The sequence below is a fragment of the Pinus tabuliformis genome, chromosome 6, assembly GCF_031772625.1.
Source record: "Pinus tabuliformis cultivar Carrire ecotype Pingquan chromosome 6, CPIR1, whole genome shotgun sequence".
NCBI lineage: Eukaryota > Viridiplantae > Streptophyta > Pinopsida > Pinales > Pinaceae > Pinus > Pinus tabuliformis.
In genome coordinates this window covers 1,584,946,702-1,584,970,017 of record NC_142292.1, presented here as the reverse complement: position 1 = coordinate 1,584,970,017, position 23,316 = coordinate 1,584,946,702, and positions in this window count along the sequence as shown.

Below are 23,316 nucleotides of genomic sequence, written 5' to 3'. Positions count from 1 at the left end.
CCCTCCTTGCAATATGAAGTCATTTTGACATATTCAAATATAGATATAAAAATATTTACTCATCAAGTGAAGATACTTCTAGATGATGAAATCTTCAACTTGATGCCTTCTTGATTTTGATGATGATGTAGATAATAGAATATGTCTTCTTGGTGAAGATGTCTTTCTTCAAAAGTGATCCTTGGCTCAAAGGGAGATGACATTGATTCCTTTATGATGATGACAATGCTTTTTCCTGCTTTTCTTCCTTCATGATAATGCTAGTTAAACTTGTTTCACAGCCTCAATTTCGGCCCTTCTTCAGAATTTTGGTTTGTTGTAGCAGTTATGCAATTTCAACCTTTTTTGTAATAACCCTAGTTCACACATGTGGCTAGAAGATGGACAAATTTTCCTCCTTTCTACGTCACTTGACTTTTACTTCTTTTTCTTGTTATTTGGCTTGCAAAGGAGACCTTTCTTGGCACATAACTTGATCCTCGATGGTGGCTGCAATTTGATACTTGTTGCTACAAAATGATGTCTTAATACTTCGCACATGTGGAGAATATAACTCAGAAAAATATACCCAAAAGTGCTTCACTCTTCCTTTCTCGTGATAATTATTGTAGAATGTGTGAGTTTCCTAAGAACGCTTCAAGTGTGGAACCCTTCTTTGGATGAGCTAAGGTCTTGAGGTCTTCTTTGATGCTCTTAATTAGTCCCTTTCAATATGATGAGAGGGTTAGTCCTTCTCGATGATTGATGCTCTTGATGTTTCCAAGATGATCTCTTTATACTTTGACCCTAGAACATTCTTCTTCGTGTTTCCCTTCTTGATGTAGTCGCCTTAGCTTTGATACCATGTTGAGAAATCTAGGGGGCAACAAGTGTAGGTGATTTCTCTTACTTTGATAACTTCTTGTGATGTATTTTTACTTTACTTGATTGAATTCTTCTGTTATGAAACCAGCTCAAGAAAAGATAGAAAAGATAGATCAACGCCTTAGAATTCAGCCTCTTCGAGGGGGCAACCTCCTTTACATTACGTAAATGAACAATTCTTCGATGATACAAATGAAAATACCTCCTTTCTATATATAGGAGTCTAAGGGGTCATAACATAATCAAAGCCGACATAACAATAATAATGTAGGGGCACAATAATAACAATCGTGGGCTTCTATGGGGCACAAGAGTAATAATATGGGAACTACATGGGTACATCAATATAATAAGTGGGTTGTACTAATAACAATAAGGAGTTACACTAGTAGTATAGGGGCCTAAGATGCCCCTCTCCTTCAAAAAGCGTTGTCCTCAACGCTTGAGTAGTTCTTGATGCTTCTATATAAAATTCTTGTCCTCCCATGTGGAATCTTCAGCAGGTAAGTTCTTCCACTTGATGAGATACTCTGAAATTGATTGATTTCTTAGCTGTCGGGTTCTTGTTTCTGTGACTACTCTAGGTTCCAAAATGATTTTTCCTTCCTCTTCAATTTCTGGCAATATTGTTTGAATTGGGGTCTTTTGTAACTTTTGAATAAGTGGACATACTTCTTTGTCCTTCTTCCATTCATCCCTTGCTTCGTTTATCCAATCTAGTTGGATAAGAGAAATAGCACAAAACAATGCTTTCACATCCTCATCCTTGAAGAGTCTTCCCATTCGGTAAGGTCGCCATTTTTTAAGTGCATGTAGTATTGCCAACATTTTCTTCTCATAAATAGATTGCTTTAGATGTAGCAGTAAAAATACTCAATCACCTACATCAAAACATTTTTCACTATGATGTTGATCTACCTGTTGTTTCATTTGATTTTGCACCGAAGTGGCGTTATCCTTTAAAAGTTGGAGAACTTCTTGTTGATGCTTGATGTGATCTTTCACTGCTTGAACCTTTTTCTTATTGATATGTCCTTCTATCTTTAGAGTTTGAGGAGTGGTAATTTCTTCCAATCTTTTACAAGATATGGTCAGATTCATTTCTTGACGCTCAATGTGATCTTTCACCTCTTGAACATTTTTCTTCTTGATATGTCCTTCTATCTTGATAGTTTGAGGAGTGGTAATTCCGACCAATGAATTACAAGATATGGTTGGATTCATTTCTTCTTTCTTGATGTGATCTTTCACTTCTTGCACCTTTTTCTTCTTGATATGTCCTTCTATCTTGAGATTTTGAGGAGTGGTCATTCTTGCCAATAGTTTACAAGATATGGTCTGATTCATTTCTTCTTTCTCTGGGGTTGGGTCCTGGCATATATCCTCTTCTTTTGATGTTTCTTGATCCTTTTCTTCCTCCTCTTCATACTCTATGTAAAATAATTTCTTCTCAGCACACTTATGACCTTTAGTGCATTTGCTATCACAATTGTAACAAAGCCATTTTTCTCTTTTTTCTTCCAATTGTTGTGGTGTAACCCTTGTAGGTTGTGGAAGGCTAGGAGAAACAACACTTCCATATTTATAGTTGTGAGGGGTAGACTTCCTTGTTGCCATAATTTTACTTTCCAATATGTCACAAAGCCCTTTTACTCTTTCCAATTGTTGTGGTGTTGCTCTAAAGAAGGTGTTGCTCTTTGTATCCTCATAATGTGCTATCATTTCCTCCGTGAGAATTGACCACGTAATAAGTTGTTTACGAGAACAAAGCCCTTTATACCATAAAAATTGATCCGGTTCTAAATATGAAGATGCAATACATACCTTTTGTAACAGTGGTACACCATGTAGATCAAAATATTGCTCCATCTGAAGTATCCAATTTACCGGATCCTTGCCATCAAACTTTCTCATCTTGCTTTTTCTTGATTTTAGGACCTCGATCTTGAAACGAATGTAACTCTGTACTTTCAGATATTTAAGTTTTGAAATTGCAACCTATAGTAGCCCTCTGTGTCCTCTTTCCAATGCCTCAAGTCTGACCCAAATTGGATTCTCCAAGGAAGAGTTATGTGAAATCTCCCACAATGACTTACTTATAGACTAGTTCAGTAGAGCGAACTTGTATGAAATGCCACGAGTCATTGTTTTGACCTTTGGATCTGAATCATGCATACAAGAAACTACAGTCCGTCCTCTTTTTGTACCTTGTTACAAAATTTCAATCCGATCCCCAGAGAGAAAGTTATGACGATTTTCCCCAGGTCACCTGTTTTGAATGTAATTCAGGAGTCTGCAAAAAGACCAACTTCCTCAGATCATATCTCCACAAATATCGCCCGAAAAGCTCTAAAATTCGGACTCAAGGTTCAGCCCGATTTCTTCTCAAATGGGTTTTTTTTGCGACTTCTGAAACATCACAGAAAAAAAAGTTATAGCGAAAATGCCACGATGACCTCTTTGGAGCAGCGAAACCCTAGAATCCAAAGCTCTGATACCAAATGTTATGGAACCAGCTCAAGAAAACATAGAAAAGATAGATCAACGCCTTAGAATTCAGTCTCTTCGAGGGGGCAACCTCCTTTACATTACATAAATGAACAATTCTTCGATGATACAAATGAAAATACCTCCTTTCTATATATAGGAGTCTAAGGGGTCATAACATAATCAAAGCCGACATAACAATAATAATGTAGGGGCACAATAATAACAATAGTGGGCTTCTATGGGGCACAAGAGTAACAATATGGGAACTACATGGGTACATCAATATAATAAGTGGGTTGTACTAATAACAATAAGGGGTTACACTAGTAGTATAGGGGCCTAACATCTTCTTTCATTTATTATTATTAGTGTTCTCTATCATCAAATAACTACCAAATCGTAAAGAACAATGAGACAATAGGACACAAGATATAGGTGATCATCCAGGGCGAAACTCCAACTAAGAGGACAACCCACCATAATCCTTCTCTTCTTATAGAACTTCAATTGATGAATTCCAAGACCTATGACCCTTGATCAAGTCATCCTTCCTTCTTGATGAGCTTTCCTTCCACAACTTCTAGTACTTCAACCTTCCAACCACTTTTTCAGTAACTTTGACCCCAGCAACAATTTCTGCAACTTCGACCTAGAAGTTTCAGCAACTTCGATCTAGCAACTTCACAACTTCGATCTAGAGACAACTTCACAACTTCGATCTAGAGGCAACTCCACAGCTTCGACCTTGCAACTTCACAACTTCGACCTTGCAGCTTCACAACTTCGACCTTGCAGCTTCACAACTTCGATGCAACTTTACAACTTTGATGCAACTTCAGAATTTCATCTAGCCCATAAATTGTAGAAACCCTAATGAGAGAAAGAGAGAGAGAGATAGGGGCCCAAAAACTTCAATCTTGGTCTTCTTCTTCATCCTTTTCTAGCTTTTATCATAAGGAGATCGAAATTCCTTGAGTGAGTGTGTAAATGAGGTCTAATTCCTTCTTATTTATAGGCTTGTGAGGGGTACAAATTGCTATCTTGGGGCCTACTTGTCCCTTCATGTAGGTTGACTTGATCTTTGTGCCATGATGAGGTCTTGGAGGGTATTTTGACTCTATTTTGACTCAATAATTTTTTCTTTACAATATGTAACATGCCCAAATGGGTCTTCAATTGACTTTATGACAAACCTAGAAGCACTCAATGGGAGCTTGACCTAAAAATACATCTCCCTTGAGCATGATACCCATGCCTCAAGAATATAAATAATAAATTTATTTTTTCTCTTTTCATTAAATACATAAAATCACGATTACATATGTCATAATGAAGACCGAACCTAGTTACATATTTCAACAAAAAGTCCTTCAACAAAAAACTTGGGCTAGTCAAACTGCTCCCTTGACCTCCTTTTCGCGAGCACCCCTTCTTTTACCCTTCTAACAATACTCAAATTCCTTATCAAGTGAATTTACTTAGGGCGTGGAGCAAAACACTACAACTCTACCAAAACTATTCATTTGGCTGCCTGAAATATTGTCCTAAACTAGGACACCAATCCCGCGCTTTTCCTCCTTATAGACATCCACTTCTACTCTACAAAACCCTTGGATATGAGCGAGACTTTTTCTAAAGAACTCAGCCCTAACTAAGGAAACTTGAAGCAAATCCAACCTATGGACAAATCACTCCTCCAACCTTTCATTTCTTCGCTCCTACTGTAGATGAATGCAACCTAACCTTGGCTGCCAAGTAGGCTACTCAACCCTTCAATATTCATAATTTCGTCCACCTGCGATACTTTAGAAATATTGGCTTGTTAGAGAGGGCCTGCTTCTGTTTCATGTTCAGATTTCGTCCTCATAAGTCTTGGCCTAGTCTCCTTGTACGCGTCATCTTTACCTGCATAACCACAACCCAAAATAGTCCCAAAACCAACCCTAACCAGACTTGATCCTTTCTCCTTCTTGGTTGTGGACTCATCCTCCTATTTCAGTCTTCACATGAGGAATAAGTGTCTTGATTCGGTGAGGAATGAGGATCCTACTTAGTCCTATTTATATCATTCCTTAGGGTGAAGTCTAACCTTCTCAAATTGTCTCCTTAATTCAAGGCTGACTTGAAACTTAAGACAAGTTGACCCACATAATCAAATAAAAATTCTTTTCTCTTAATCCACTAGGCTTCTCTTGGTGCTAGAAGCATCCCTTGTTCCTTTAAGGTTGCCCTACAATCTCCAAGTGCCAAGTGTTGTAATCCATACAATATTTCAAACTCAGAAGCTTGGGTGCAAATCCCACACGCTTGGGTTCTTAGCCCACAAGTGACTTTGTGGTGCCAATTCTTCCACAACCCTGTAGCCTAGGGTTCAAAGTACCTCCCAAGTTACCAATCTCAACATGTTCAATGTGTTTAAATTTGATTGGATCCCTCTTACAAAAAGGATTATTTATTTTGTGATAACATTGATTGCATTATTCCTACTGGAATTTCATCTAGTTTAGAAAAATTATATATACTTCGAGATATAGCATCTAATATAAATGGACTAGAATTAAGTTGGTTCACAAGTTAATGCTTGAATCAACTCTCTATTTTGACTTCTATTAGAATTCTAATATTTTATTTTCTATCTACCGCAGATGGTTGATTCCAGTGAGCAGAAATATGTAAAATAAATACAAAATGGATTATCCCCCTTTATATCAAAAAGCTCAAAGTGAGGTATGTTTGACTTTATGATTGATTGTTGCATTTAGCTCTCCACTTTAACTTGTATAATGATTCTAATATCTTATTTTGTATTTGTTGTAGATGGCTTGTTTTGGTGAGCATGAATAAGTGGAATACAAAATGGAATGTCTATCGTTATATAGCAAATGCTAGACAAGGTATGTTTTCAATTATGAATAATTATTTGTTTTGAATTATGCTTGCCATTACTATTTGTATCTTCATTTTAACTTTATTCACACCACTTTTTTCCCTTTCAAGGAGGAGAGGATGCTACAACAGAGATAATATACAAAGGGGAAGTTTGCAATTTTTTGTTTTTTTTTGTCTACATGATTTGTTTTTGTTGAAGTTCATGCCTTCAAACTCTCTAATTTGAATTTTATTAGAAATCTAATATTTTATTGTGTATCTGTTGCAGATGGCATGTTCCAATGAGCATGAATATGTGAAATACAAAACAAAATCTCCCCTTTTATATAACAATCTCAAAGAAAGATATGTTTCTTATTATGATTAATTATTGCGAACATTTTAGTTTAACTTATTTAACGATGCTAATTTCTTATTGTGTAGCTTTTGTAGATGGTTGGTTCTGATGAGCATGACCAAGTGGAATACAAAAAAGTGTCCATCATCAAACTCTAGGGGAGGTGTGTTTCCTATTATGAATAATTATTGGTTTTAAAATATGTTTAACATTATTATTGTATGTGTATTTTAACCTTATTCAACCCACTTTTTTCCCTTACAGCAGAGGAAAACGCATTGCAAGAGAGATGATGTGCGTAGGGGTTGTAATTTTTTCTTTGTTCTTGCCTGCATGTTTTATTTTGTTGAGTTTGAGCATGGCCATGCTGTTGTACTCCGTTTTCTTTGTTTTGAATTTTTTTCTTGTTTTTTGTAGTTTGGTCTTGGTTTCGTTTGTTGGGGTGTTGTACTCTTGCTTTGTTTTGTTTTTTTGTTTCTTGTAGTTTTGTCTTGGTTTTGTTTGTTGGATGTGGAAATGGAAATGAAGGAAGCAAATAGAGAAAATTGATGTTATTCTTCATAAATGAAGGTGAGTCAAAATATCTACATGCAATGCATTTCACTTAAAAGTATATTTCGCTAATTTATGGCTACATTGTTTTTGATATTCAAATTATTATATGTTTTATCTATGCTCTGCTCTTATATTCAACTATATTGATCCTTTTTATATAGTGAAAAACTACAATTTTATGGTCTACAAAGGTCAAGTGGTGAAGATGCACTAGACATTCTACAAACATGGCACAGAGGATGGGTGATGCATACTTTTCTCCTACACAATACTATTGTCCTTTAATACACTGAAATATTTGTTTGTTGCACAATGATTTATCATTTTGCCATGGTTTCAAGGTAGTATGATCTTGTTCACGGGTGTGAAATTGAACATTTTTCCTAGAACTTTGATATGAAAGAAATGGAAATGTCACATTTGGGTTCACATGTTCATGGATTATTTTTCATGATTGTTGTTGTTATAATGTTAGCCAAGGGAGGGTAGGTATATGTATGGTTAATTCATCGCTTTGTGTATTTATCATTCAAGCTCCCATGGTTTACTCGTGATCTCATATAATATTACTTTGTGCAGCGATTGACTACAATTGTAGTGTTTGGGAGGGTCGAGTGGAGAAGATATCTTAGGAAATGTATATGCATCGTAGAGGATGGGTGAGTCATGTTGTTTCCCAACAAAATATTATCAATAAATCGTTATTTCAAAATTTTCTCCTTCTATCATGGTTCTTGGGTAGTACCAATTAAATAGTTGTTTGACATATACATAAAATGGTATGTTTAAATTTATATGCTAACTTGGTCCACATCACACGCACACCCGCACTGAACGTGCCCTAGAGAGGAGGATGGTAAGGTTGAGCAAGCAATCAAGCATACTGAGGCTTCAACCAATCAACCATTGTGCTAGTAGACAACAATAGAATTACTGACACTACCAATCCAAATACCAGAACAAACTGCTTTGCATAGCGAAATATAAACAACAGTGAATCAATTAGGGCACAAATATAGACAACTTTTTATAATATTTTCAATAACTAATCTTCGTTATATTAAAAAACTGTAATACAACTGTCGAGGGCTCCCATACTAGGGATAATTGCTCTCATACAATCACTAATACAAGGAATACAAACTAGGGTTTTATGTCAACAACTTTGACCACCAAACTATCGTGAAAATGATACATTGACCTACTAGCTAATCTAGTGCACTTCACAACTCCACTGGTCGTATCCTGAACACATCTGTCCTGTCCATTGCCCCCCGATCTACAAAAACACCAATCTACCTCTATCAATGATCCCGCTCCTTTTCATCATTGAACACGACTCCAATCTGCCATCTAGTTTATCATTAGTCCATCAACAACCAAGACATAGGGTCTTCTATTGAGTTGTACACAATTCCATTTGTGAACAACTCTAGACTATCCACTGCTGCTCTTCAGCTCTTTGGGACTTATTTCCCACTAGCTTCTCCTTAGTCGTTCAAGAACACAACTCTTAGGGACTTCTTCCCTCCATAGACTACATGTGTTGCTTCAATGAGGCAAACTTAGGGAATGGATGGCTGCCACCTATCACTGTCAAAAGTTCTTCAACAACAAACTTGGGCTAGTCAAACTGCTTCCTTGTACTCCTTCTTTTGTCCTTCAAAGACCAGTTCTAAGCATCCCTTCTTATGTGCTTATAACAATCCTCAAATTCTATCTCAAGTGATTGTACTTGGGGCTTCGAGCAAGCCACTAACATCCCTCCCAAAACTGTTCTTTTGGCTACTCCAAATACATTTTCTGAAGAAGTCATTCCTAACTAGGGCAACCTAAATTAGATCCAGCCCACCTACAAACCACTCCAACAACCTCTGATTTCTTCTCTCCTACTATAGATGAATGCGGCCTATCCTTGGATTGTAAGTAAGCTACTTGGCTCTCCAAGAATCATAATTTCAACCACCTGCAATACCTCAGAAATATCGCCTTGTTAGAGAGAGATTGCTTATGTTTTCATGCTCACATTTTGTCTTAAAAGGTTGTGGCCTAGTCTCCTACTCATTTCCTTTACCTGCATAACCACAACCCAAAACAGTCCCAAAACAGACCCTAACTAGACTTGATCCTTTCTCCTTCTTGGTTGCAGAATCGGCCTCCTATTTCAGACTTCACATGAGAAATAAGTGACTTGATTGGGTGAGGAATGAGGCTCCTCCTCAATCCTATATATATCATTCCTTAGGGTGATGTCTAACATTCTCAAATGGTCTCCTCAAGTAAAATTCACCCACATAATCACATAAAAATTATTTTCTTCCAACCCACAAGGCCTCTCTTGGTGCTACAAGCAACCCCTTGTTCCGTTAAGGGTGCCCTACAATATCCAAGTTCCAAGTGTCCAAATACATACACGGTTTCACACCCACAAGCTTGGGTGAAAAGCCCACACCCTTGGGTTCTTAGCCCAAAAGTGATTTTGTGGTGCCAATTCCTCCACAACCCTATAGCCTAGGGTTTGGAGTACCTTCCAAGTTACCAATCTCAACACTCCCTCTTAGCAAGGGAGGTACTTCCAACACTAGGAAGTCTCCATCATCTTGACCGGCGACACTAGCCCATTTGGTGTTCATCGCTACAGTATACTCTGTGGAATAAACCATGCTATCTCAGTACTGCCTCTGCCTCTTCTCATCTGAATCTAAAGATCCCAACACTTCCATAGGGTTGCTCCCTTTGAAGCTAGACTCCCTCTAAGTTTGCAGGATCTCCATTGGCTCAACCTGTTACTCATCTCGTGTCGCACAAGGTCAGTCTGAGCTACAACCGCACATGACCATCATCACTGCAACTTAGTCCTGCTAGCACTCATCCCTCCAGGGTCAAACACAACACATGTACATCCCTCCAATCTCGGATATGCAACATCACTGCCCAAAGAAGAAACTATCCCGCCAACATGTTGTTCATCACATGAAGGAATCTCGATCATACCAATCTCATCCATGCTAAAGCAATCCTAGAGTTGTCCCAATGATCTATGGAAAGTCATAGGAAGTCCATGATCAATAATCTGACCTACAACAAACTGTTGTTCACCAGATTCACCAGCAATCCACTATAACTCTTAGCTAATCTCGCTGCCAAGCCAGTCAAGACCACATCTCCATGTCTTTAGTTAAAACATTTGTTCCATGATCTAGACAATCTCAACTCCCTCTGAGTTGCCTCGTTGTGCACACTCTGATTCACTAGCCCTTCAAAGTAGCTCTGATACCATGTTGTTTTTCCACGGTACTGGAATCTAGGTTAGGGTCATAGAATCACTGACACTACCAATCCAAATACCACAAAAAACTACTTTTCTCTATGGAATATAATAAATAGTAAAGCAACTAGTGCACAAATATATAAAACTTTTTACAACTTTTTTATTAACCCAACTTCGTTATATGAACAAATTGTAATACAAGTGTTTAGGGCTCTTGCACAGGGATCATGGCCCTCATATAATTGCTGATACAAGGAATACAAACTAGGGTTTGGTGTCAACATATTTGACCACCAATCTACCCTGAACAAGATCCACTGACTTACTTGTTGATCTAGTGCACTTCACAGCTCCACTAGTCATATTCTGAACACATTTTCCCGGTCCTTTGGCTCCTGGTCTACAACAACAGCAATTTGCCTCTATCAATGATACTACTTCTTTAGGTGACTGAACATGGCTCCAATCTACCCTCTGGCTTATAATTAGTCCATCAACAACCAAGACATAGGGTCTTTAGGTTAGTTGTTCACAACTCCATGTGTGAACAACTCTAGACTGCCCACTGCTCCTCGTCAGCTCCTTTGGGTCTTCTTTCCCACTCTTATTTCCTTAGTCCTTCAAGAACACAACTCTTATGAACTTATTTCCTCTGTTGCCTACTTGTGTTGCTTCAACGAGGCAAATTGATGGCATGGAGTGCTTGTAGCTATCACTTTCAAAAGCCCTCCTTCAACAACAAACTTGGGCGAGTCAAATTGCTCCCTTAACCTCCTTTTCCTGAGCATCCCTTCTTTTTCCCTTCTAATAGTCCTCAAATTCCTTCTTAAGTGTTGAAGAATGTGTAACTAGGTTTGGTCTTCATAAATGTAATTTTGATCTTTGTACTTGTAAAAGAAAGGAATTATTATTTTTGTCATTATCAAAAATGGGTTTCTTTACCCATTTGATAGGTCAAAGCACATGTTGCTTAAGTATTTCTAGGAAAGTCAAAGAGACAATGTAATTATTGAAGACCCATGTGGGCATGTTACACCAAGTAAAAATATGTATTAGAGTCAAAGAAACATGTTTAGGGTGATCCTCTAAAGCAAAGACATGTCTCCTCATGTCTAAAGCAAAGACAAGTCTCCTCTTCAAGTCGGCTCAAGAAATGAATTTTTATTCACAAATGTCAAGTCGATCTTGCAATTTGATCAAGTCAGCCTAAAAGGAGGGAAAGACTCCTATATATAGGGCAGTTCAACCTTACAAAAGAATTGCTACTCATCTCTGAAATCAGCGAACAAGAGAGGACAAAAAATGGGTACAAAAAGGAGCATTGAAGTGCTTCTAGGGCAGCGAAAAAGAGAAGAAACAAATCCGAGTCTTTGGGACTATTTTAGGGCTCTTTTCTATCACATGTGTGAAGGTAAGATAGGACATTCTGTTGCTGCAACAAGTCAATAATTGTAGCTCTATAAGAAGTTTTGGTTGGGTGGAAAAGAGGCTCCAAATAGGCCTCCATCTCAAGCGAAGGAGGTCCCACACCTAGCGAAGGAAAGGTGCAAGTGAAAGGGCTTACTTTGGGCCCTAGATTAGCCACACGTGTGAATAAATTAGAGTAGCAGTAAGGGTTAAGAGGATCAACCTATAACCTCAAGGACATACCTCAAGAAATTCCTCATTCTCTAACCTAAGTATCAAGGAGAAGGAAAATTGCCAAGCAAGATAGAGAAGGAAAGAAGGACACCAAAGAAGAGGTCTCTAAGGAGACCTAGGGTTTCTGTAGTTTCCGAAAAAAGAGCTACCAATTGCCGGAAGAAGTGTGAAGGAAGAGATCAAGGTGCAACCCAGAAGAAGGCATCAATTGAAGGACAAAGAAAGAGAGACTGTGTCTTGTGCTTGGAGGATCTACTTGTGAAGGATCTAGGGTTTGGCATTTGTCAATTGAAGCTTCAATAAGAGAAATTTGCAGAAGATTTTTCCTCTCTAGGAGAGAGAGGTTTTCCCTTGGCTGAGAGCCAACATCTTGTGTTCTTGTCTCTTTTGTTTTGGTAACTGTTTGATGAAGTAAGAGAACACACACTAATAATAATAAGAGAAGATTGTGCTAATAAGAAAAGTAAAATACTTCAAAAGTTGTTATCATCGTTAGAAGAATCTCACTATAACCAAGATGCCCTAAATTCTTCAACATGGTATCAGAGCTAAGGTGACACATCAAGGAAGGGCATCTCTAGATCACATAGAAGATTGAAGCTTTAAGATCAGGAAGCAAGGGCACTCAAAGGTTGAAGCATTAAATAACGAGCAAGAGTTCCAGATCCATCAAAGACAAGAAGGATTACTATCTTCTCTCTTAGATCCATCAAGAAGGGCTACTAGCCTAGGAACAAAGAAGGAAGAAGGCCTTCCATCCAAAAGGCATGTACAAGAAGGTTCATCCAAGAAGGGTTTACATCAAAGACTCATCATCTTCAAAGGAAGGTACTCAGACCCAGGCACATCATCGAATATCTCCAGATCTACACATTGAGAAGTTTTCATCGACAAGCAAATCCATCAGAAGGCACCTTGAAGGAAGCATCTTGAAGAAATCCAAGATCCTAGAAGATGAGACTTCATTCATCAAGGAAGTAGCAAGATCTTCTCATCACTAACACTCTCAAGTAAGTATTTTCATGTCCTCTCCTGAAAATATCAAAATGTCTTTTTGGAAGGAAAGCAACAAATTGGTTGGGACTGCTAATTTCCTTGCATGGAAAAAGAGGACTGATCTACTTTTGAAAGAAAATGAACTTCTGGACTACATCAAAGGAGTACCATTGTTCCTGCTAAGGAACAAACTCAAGCCCTAGCAAAGTATAATAAGGATGAAACAAGGGCTCAAAGGATTCTGATAGAATCCATCAAGGACCCTCTAATTTCTTATGTTTCCAAACTTGAAACATCTAAAGAAATCTATGATAAGCTGGTGGAGCTATTCTCAGTTAGTACAACTGGAGAAGTGATATCGGTGCATAATGAAATATACAAAATGAAGATATCAAAGGAAGAAGGAATAACTCCCTACTTCATGAAGGTCTCTGAGATGAGAGACCAACTGCAAGAACTAGGAGAAGTTATGTCAGACAAGGAAATGAAAACTGTGGTGCTCAATGCATTACCTGAGGAATGGGGAAACTTCATATCAAGTATATATGTCAAGAAGGAAGCTACCCCGTTAAATGAGCTTTGGTCTCTATGCAAAATTGAAGAGACTAGACTCAAAGTCAAAGATGATGTGGGATCAAAGGACATTAAAATTGACAACCAGGGAAAAACTTCATGTGGGTCATATTATTCATGGCTGATAATATTTTTATTAGATTCCTTTCATCAAGAGGTGTAGGATTGATATAAATATCATCTGATTCCGATAAGTATTCATGGAGATATGAATTTATTTTGATTATGGAATTATTATCAAGCCGACCTACAACTCATGTAGGCTCAGAAGCCCAACAGTCGCATCTATTCAAACACCAACGTTGTGTATAAATATAGGAGGACTTTTCCTCATTTGGACTCACTCATCTCATCACATCTCTCTCTCTCTACTGCGCAGAAAAGAGTCTCTTCTCCACTACACAGAAAAAGGGTCTCTCTCTCACACATGTGAAGCCAGAAGCTACCGAAACTAAAGTTGCAAATGCAGAAGTAAAGTTTGACCTGCGTGGACTAGAAGATCTCCTCATATAAACTGCATTGTAGGTTAATCTGAACCTTCTCTAAAAGCCACAACTTTTGGTGGTGGAATCAAGTCAATCCGACGGGCGGTTTGCAAGATATCGACTGCCCTAGTTTGAAGGAAGCTGTTGAAACTGAAGCTACAACTGCAGAAGTGAAGTTTGACCTGTGTGGACTAGAAGATCTCCTCATCTGAACTGCGTTGTAGATTCATCTGAACCTCCTCTGAAAGCCGCAACTTTTGGTGGTGGAATCAACTCAATCCGACGGATGGTTAGCAAGATATTGACTGCCCTAGTTTGAAGGAAGTTGCTGAAACTGAAGTTGCAACTGTAGAAGTGAAGTTTGACCTGCGTGGACTAGAAGATCTCCTCATCTAAATTACATTGTAGGTTCATCTGAACCTCCTCTGAAAGCCGCAACTTTTGGTGGTGGAATCATGCCAATCCGACGATCGGTTTGTGAGATATCGTCTGCCCTAGTTTGATGATGAAGCCGCTAATGTTGATGTTGTTGATCTAGGGTTTGCTACTGCTGATATAAATCAGATCTATTGTATTGTTTCTTTCTACTGAATTATTGAAGATAAAAGAAGATTTGATCAAAGGGTTTCCCCACACATTGTGGGGTTTGTCCCTGTCTAGCCACCACATCTTGTGCCTCTTGTCTTGGCTTGTTTTATGTCGATCGTTTAATGTTCTATTTGCACTTTACTTTATGTACATGTGATTGCTAATCTATGGAATATAATAAGAAAAATAAGTAAACTGTCATAAGCATAGAACATACCATAACTTAACAAAGGAGCAGGCATTTGCTGCTATGACTAAGAGAAAAGGGAAATTTGGAAAGTTTGATCCACAGAGAAAGGGTAAGAGAGATAAATACAAAGTCCAATGCTTTGGCTGTCAATGGTATGGACACTATAAGAGGGATTGTCCTAAGTTTGAGAAGGACAACAGTGAGAGGAAACGAGAAGAAGCCCACATTACCCAAGAAGTGAAAGAAGAAGATAAGAAGCAACAGAAGGAGGACCCTCCGGATCTCTACTATGTTTGAGATCAACTTCTTCACATAAGTCTTCTTTAAAGTGTTGGGTATCATAGGAACAAGTAGTAGTGGGATAGAATGCATTATTTATGAGAATGACATCTTCAGGAATATAGGAGCATTATGAAGAGATAGCTCAAATTAAGATATTCATGTAGGAAGGGTGTAGCCATTGGATAACCTCATCAAGGCATAAAGGAAAGAGTCATCTTAGAAGGCCACTATCATCAATAGAAAGGAGCATTTGCAGGATGAGGACTACAAGGATCCTCCGGTGAAATCTTCAATAGAGGATTCATGACTTTAAGGAAAAGCAGATGCCTCAATAAGAATTCCACTCATGGGGATTCAAGAAATGATGACATGTAGGCAAGGAAAGATGTAGCAAAGCAAAGGAGATTGAGGTAATCTCAATCTAGGAAGCTATCAAAGGAAGATGAAATGATCAAGGAAAGAACTCAGATGAGGTATGTATGCATTTGTGTTTTCAATTAAAGTCATGTCATCATTTGTATCAATAAGCATGGAGAATTGCTCTGGTAGCATGGTAAAGAACAGGGTATATCCCTTTCATTGAAGAAAATGCTCGAAGGCATGGTCCACTCACTGATAAAGGTCATCATGAGAAAGGTCCTCATATGGAGTATGAGGTGGTTGACTAAGAAAAATCTATAAATAAGCATATGGGAAAAGAGACGAGGATAAAAGGATACCATGGACACCAGGAATCAACATCCGACAAATTTGTTTAAGGCATCTCCCAGAAGAAGGCATGAGAATTTTGACAAAGGAAGAAAAATATCAAAGGACCCTTGACACCTGGAAAGGCCTTGGAGATGTGAAAACACAAGATGTTGATGATTCAAGTCAACATGATGTCATGATGGTAAGCCATCCCGTAAGGTACTATTTGATTTAATTCTATGCTTTGATTTCTTGAATAATATCTGGATAAGTTCATGCATGGCTATTGGAACAAGGGTTGTAAGTGCAAGTACAACCATCATTCATGTGGAGGATGGAAATTCTAGAAAGAGGCATGATAAGAAAGGAGTAGCTATATGACGAAGGTTCCAGATATGTATCAAGCAAACCACTTTCCATGGAGAGAAGAATGACATGACAAACCAAGAAGGAAAGTGGTTGATGGCTGATGCCCTACAAAGAAGAAGCTTGACTGAAGTTCATGACATCAAGGAAAGAAAGTGATCAAGTATCTGTAGGGCTCACGAAGAAGAAGTTTCTGATGAAAAGAAGAGATTGGTAACTTGGGAGATTGGTCGAGCAAGAAAAGATACTGAGCCTTCGACCAATCAACCATTGTGCTAGTAGACAACACTAGGATTTTGGGTGTTCTATTGTTTTCCCACGGCACTGGAAACTAGGTTAGGGTCATAGAATCACTGACTCTACCAATCCAAATACCACAACAAACTACTTTGCACAACGAAATATAAACAATAGTAAATCATTTAGTGCACAAATATAGAAAAAAAATTACAATTGTTTCAATAACCCAAATTCGTTATATTAACAAACTGTAATACAACTGTTTAAGGCTCCCGTACCACGGATCATCGCTCTCATACAATTACTGATACAAGGAATACAAACTAGGGTTTGATGTTAACATATTTGACCACCAAAGTACGCTGAAAAAGATAGACTAACCTACAGCTAATCTAGTGCACTTCACAACTCCATTGGTCATTTCTTGAACACATTTGCCTGGTTCATTGGCTCCCAATTTGCATCAACACCAATTTTGATCTATCAATGATCCTACTCCTTTAAGTCATTGAACACAGCTCCAATCTGTCCTATAAGCTAAGATAAGATAAGATAATTTTATTAATGTCCAACAAATGACCATAATATGTCAACGGGACTGTCGGTTACAATGATTACATCATGCCAAGCCAGTGGACAAAACAATCCCCTTTAACATTTCTTTTAAAAAGCAGAAAATACATCTATAATCTAAGTAAATGTAAATGTAGAAGCTAGAAGCTCTCGACTTCGAAACAAATCAATGCGATAAGCAGAGAAGGAGAAGAAGAAGAAGTCTCATATCCAGTTCCTACTCCTAACATCCGAGGTCGAGAGAAGAAAACTGAGAGAAGTTTGTCAAATTTTGTTGTCCTATGGGCATACTGGGCTATCGCTGTTGTCACTTGGAGGTTATAGGGTGCCTCCCAAGGGTGGATCCAATCCTGGAGCGTTGGTATAGTCTGCTGGGTCGCACCCCCCCAGGGTCGCCCCGGCCCCCGGCCCCCGTATCGTCTGTAAATATCCTCCTTAATGATTTTATTCAGCTCTTGCTGATTGGGAAGGAGGTGTCTTGGAGCATTCAGAGAGTACTGAAAAGGAGGGAGATGATCAATCTGGATTCCTAAAGCCTCCATAAGCTCTGTCGCACCAGTGCACTAATATTTGGATCGGCCTGTCTACATAAGGGCGATGTTCTCTAAGGAGCAATATGCTAAGTATGGGTATCTATCACGACCCTTCCTTGCATCTACCAGGCCTCGAAGCCTATACAGGAGCGTCGCTAACCTGAATATCACCTCTAAGCAGAAAGGTTGAGCCCCGAACTCTGCTAGAATGATGTGCTGAGGAACTGTCTGCTTGCACCTAATGAAACGACACAAAAGGAGGGTCTGGACCCACTCCGCTGAAGCCCAATCTGACTCTATGAGAGAGGGACCCCAAATCTTTGAGCCGTAAAGCACTGTGGGGCGAATAAAAGTTTCCATGATGCTCATTTTGGACGAGATGTCCTGGAAATGGTGTTGGAAACACTGCCTCTCCAGAAGGGCTAGGGAGTCATACCCTTTGTTGATCCAAGGCTGAAGGGCTGGCCGCAGGCTGTGTCGACGCTGTGAAAACTGAACTCCCAAATAGGTATAGGTGCCGACAATCTCGATCTCTTCTCCTTTAAATAGGAAGTGGAAGTCCTAATTAGTAATATGTTTATGGAATTAGTAATTGGTGGAGTAGGTGGATTGGTGGTTTGTGTATTTGGTGGTGTGGATGGTAGAGGGGAGGCGGAGAAGGAGGGAGACGATTTCGTAGGAGGTAGGTTTTTTTAATAATATATTATGAAGAAGAAGTAAATAAAGAAGATAGATGATATATCACAATATATGATCTTATTTTTTATTATTTTGGGTAATATCAAGATATAGATAATATGATGCATTAATAATGTGATATCATAAGAAAAGTTTGTATAGATCTCTATAAGCTTAAGATCTTGTAATATTAGTCTAAGTTGAATTGTTACCACATGAGACGAACCATCAATGTAAATAACTAATTCATGGCCTCATAATGAAATTATTGATTTGGTTTCTATGGCATGTCATATCTACCAACTTTAATTAAAATAATAAAATGAATAAAAAAATTATATATATTAATATTAATTGACCCTTTATCTGAGTCAATCTAGTCGTTATCTAGTCAATTCTAGCTGTTGGTTGTTAACCGTTAAGTCATGGGATTCTCTACCCTATCTATTTAATGTGCTTAGTGAGATCTGCTCATTCAACTTGTCCTCACGATGAACTACACTCGCTAGTTCGAAACGCGTCGACAAAAGTTTTTCTATGTGATTTTCGCTAAAGATTCCTTAACAAATTGATATGGATCACAGAAGTCTCAATTCAATAACTTTAAGTGATTTATTATTATCAACCATATCTACATCAAGCTTGGGAAGAGGCCCCTAACCAACATATGATTCAATAAATGCAAAATAGTAGTCAACAATAACTAGAAAATTTAAACAAAATTTTATGATTAGTTACATGTACATTGATTCAATCATACTAAAAAATATGCAAATAGAATAATAAAATAACAATAATATTACCTTTTTTTATATTAAGGTTAAGAGCATGTGTTTCCTCCTAATAGGTCACAAGTTCAAAACCAGAGGGGGTAGAGTATGCATGCCTTCGTAGACTTAGCAGTCAAATCGCTGCATGGAGGTGGGTCCCTTGTTCCACAAACAAGGGGGTCTCATACACCAATTTGGTGTTTGGCTTGACTGTGACCTTAAAATTGGATAATAATAATAATACTATGGACGATTGGTTGGAGCATATCATATAATTAGACACTAATTAGTCTATCCTCACATATGGATACTCTCCAGGATTGAGTACATCATCATGTCCTTACTACATGACATAGCCATAACATCTACACCCACTAGTCTACATGAGTACTCCTATTGACCCCTTTTAGGCAACATCTACCCCCACATGCATATAGAAACATCGACCATCATTGTAGAAGCGTAAAAAATAAATGTCTTTTGAGTCATCAAAAGCCTCTCAAAATGTAAACAACTCTAAAGCAATGGGGAAGAGAGGCCCCCCTTTCAATATTCTACATGAATAATCTAGATCAATGCAAAGCTATCATAAATAATAATAGACCATTTGATTAGTTCAGAAATACAAAATAGACTATCTACATAGTACATAATAGGGAAACTAATGCATTTTCCATTAATGGCTTGATGTGCTCCCGCCATGATGATAAGAAACACACATCTAATCTTCTCTCACATTGAAGAATGTAATCTCAAATGCTCCCCAATAACCTAGAATTCACCAAGGTCTATAACAACTACATTGACATATCTATATATATATTGTAGGCTTTTACCATGTACAAATAATTGCTAAAAACAAATTCTTAATCAAACAAAAATGACGCAATAGAAAAAACACACATAAACATAGGGATTTTACCATGAAAATCCAAATTGGGAAAACAAGAAATATTTTTTTGTGTATTCTTCTTTATAATACTACAATACTCTCTCTCTCTCTCTCTCTCTCTCTCTATATATATATATAGATATATATATATATATAGATATATATATATATATATATATAGAGAGAGAGAGAGAGAGAGAGAGAGAGAGAGATTTATGGATGCCCATATATAGATATATATGGGCAACCATAAATCGTTAATCTATTTACCCTGGTTTAGATTACCATTGTAGTTAGTCAACCAAAAATACAAAACCATGGGATAAACCACCAAGCACCACAAAACTTCTGAAGGTGAAAATCGTGTCCAAAACCACCAAAATAATACATGAAAAACAACCCCTTTTTTATTTTTTATTTTCCTAGAGGGTGCTGTTGAAAACCCATATGCAGGGGGGCTTCACACCCCCCACTGCGCCCAACACAACATACAAAATGTGAGGATAGTCATGCGAGAAATATAACACATGAAATTTGGTGGTGAAATAAAAATCCTCCTATATTAAGTTAAATTAACATTTATTATTAAACCTTTTTCATAAAATATCACCTATTATACTAACTATTATGCCAATTTTAAATAAATACCTTGTCATTAATGCAATGCAATTTCATTTGACCATTTGGTTGTGCCACATTTAAAATAACACATTAATAATGATGATTTCATTAATTCTTTGATATACTACCGCTCTAATAAATAATTTAACATTTATTATTAAACCTTTTTCATAAAATATCACTTATTATACTAACTATTATGCCAATTTTAAATAAATACCTTGTCATTAATGCAATGCAATTTCATTTGACCATTTGGTTGTGCCACATTTAAAATAACACATTAATAATGATGATTTCATTAATTCTTTGATATACTACCGCTCCAATAAATTTGATAACATATTATCAATCCATTGTGCAATGTAAATACCATTGCACAATGTCTATGTTACACTATATTCAAGGCAACATAATTTTTTTTTATAGTAAAGAGTATGTACTACAAATAATAGAGACAATATTCCAATGCACTTATTCATTGATAACCTCAACTTACTTGCGATAATATTATCATGCTCCTACTTGCCAAATCTTGAGGTTAAGTACGTTCTCATGGAGGTGAACACATCCATGAGAACACATAGTATTCGAGAAGAAACTCTCAACATCAAATGTTAACTAAGAAAATTTGCATGTGAAAATATATATTAAGTTTGAAGTGGTAAAAATCTAAATCAAGGTATAATGATAAATTTACTTTCTTTTTTCTATTAAAAAGGAATGATAGTTATTTCAATAAAAAATTCTAGATATAATATAATTTGCTAATTTGCAAAATAAAGATAAATCCATTGCAAAATAAAATGATTTGGGGTACTCGCAAGAGATAGAGAATAGTAATGCTTGTATGTGTGAAAAGCACTAAATGAAATTTGAAATGAAAATTCAATTTAGTATTTTAAAAAAAATGTTTATATGTAAAAAGTACAACAAAAATATTCTTTTTATAAAATATATTAACTTGTTTTTATGTACATGGTAGGGTTACACATTAGTGCAATTAAAACTATTTGGTGCATCAACATATTTTTTATTTTTTAAATGATATCTTTAATAGTAGTGAATATAGTATTGTATGTCTTAGTGCATTTATAAGCATCACTGTCATTTTTTTAGGAAATATATTTTTATAATATGCAAGTTTTTATTTGAAAATATAAATATTATGCCTTGGATTATGACGGGTCAGTGCATCTTAGTTATTAATAAAGATTGGTGTATGCATATGTTTTTTTTATGTATTAAGTGGTATTTTTTTCAATGCTCGCTAAAACCTTTGATAATTGGTGTTTTCCTTAAAAAGTGTTACAAACTAGTTTGTTTTATTCATGATCCTCTTTGGAACCACTGACAATACAACCACAAATGAATAATGCTTATTAAGATAGAATGAATATGTCTCTAAATCCACTGTGGACAATCTACGTCTACTTCACCTACCCACAAAATGTACCTAAGGTTTTTTTCTTCCATATATCATACATTCATTTATGAAGTCATCTTTTGTGAAATGATATCTCATTGGTAGGCCTTAACAAATGCCCAACTAAGCAGAAACTCATAATTTATAAGATGGAGGAAAATGCGATACATTATGAAGTCATTGTGTCCACCTCATCTCCAAATCCAAAAAGGCAAACCTAGCATCTAAAAAGGCCAACCTAACATCTACACTTGAATCATTATTCATGACTAGCTTACCCAAGGACCAACATTAGTTCCTCTAAATTGGATCTTGTAACTCTATATTTGTCTTGAACAACTCCTATGAAAGGATAGGTCTTTGAAGTTCTTGTATAGACAACTTATTCAATGTTAGAAGATATTTTGATGAGCTAACAACCTTCATTCCAACCATATGATTTGAGATTAAAATCCCACAAATATTTCTGAAGGAAGATACATATCATGCTTAATCTAAGAGCTTGATATTGAGGTATTACAACAACATAGCTATTTTGAGAATTACAATTCCAAAGCTTGAGAGCGAGGGATTGCAACAATGCATTAATATCTTATATATAATTTCAAAAAAATCTTTATTATAAATATGAAATATAAAGCCGTAAAACATTGAATCTATAATTTACTTTTGAAGGTAAGTAAAAAGAATGCAAATCAATAATCTTCGGCTCCGAGGACTCCAATTTAATGGTCTCATTAAATGGCTATATAATATACATCATAAAGACAGGAGGCTCCAAAAGGCAGAGAGTTAGATGATTTATTGTTAACCACATTTTTAAAAGAAAGAGGCTTTGAGAATGACCAACCATTTTTTATTACCATGACTCCATATAAACATAATGCCAATATAAGAGTTGAATATTTGCAAATCACAAATTTAAAATAAAACTAGTTTTATATTTTAAACAAATAGAAAATCAAATATCATTATTGTGTCATTTACATAAATCCAACTTTATTATTAAAATATTATTTGGAAAATTAAAAAATTAAAATAAATAAAATTAAAACACTAAAAATAACAAACAAACAAAAAAGAATGCTCAAAGACACTCACTTCCCACCTTCCACATTTTGGAAGTTGTGTGATGATATACATATTAAAAAATTTTATATTTCAATTATTGCTATAAAACAAAAAAATACTATGAGATTTAAATCTACAATTTAATCTTGAATCAGAATTTTTAAATGTAGTTTATTTTTATGAAAGAATTGTGAATGCTAAAAAAATGTGAAATTGTAAAAAAAAAATTATATAGGTATATCAAGTGAAGGAATGTGAATGTGAAAAAAATGTGAGTGTGAGTTCAGTTTTTATT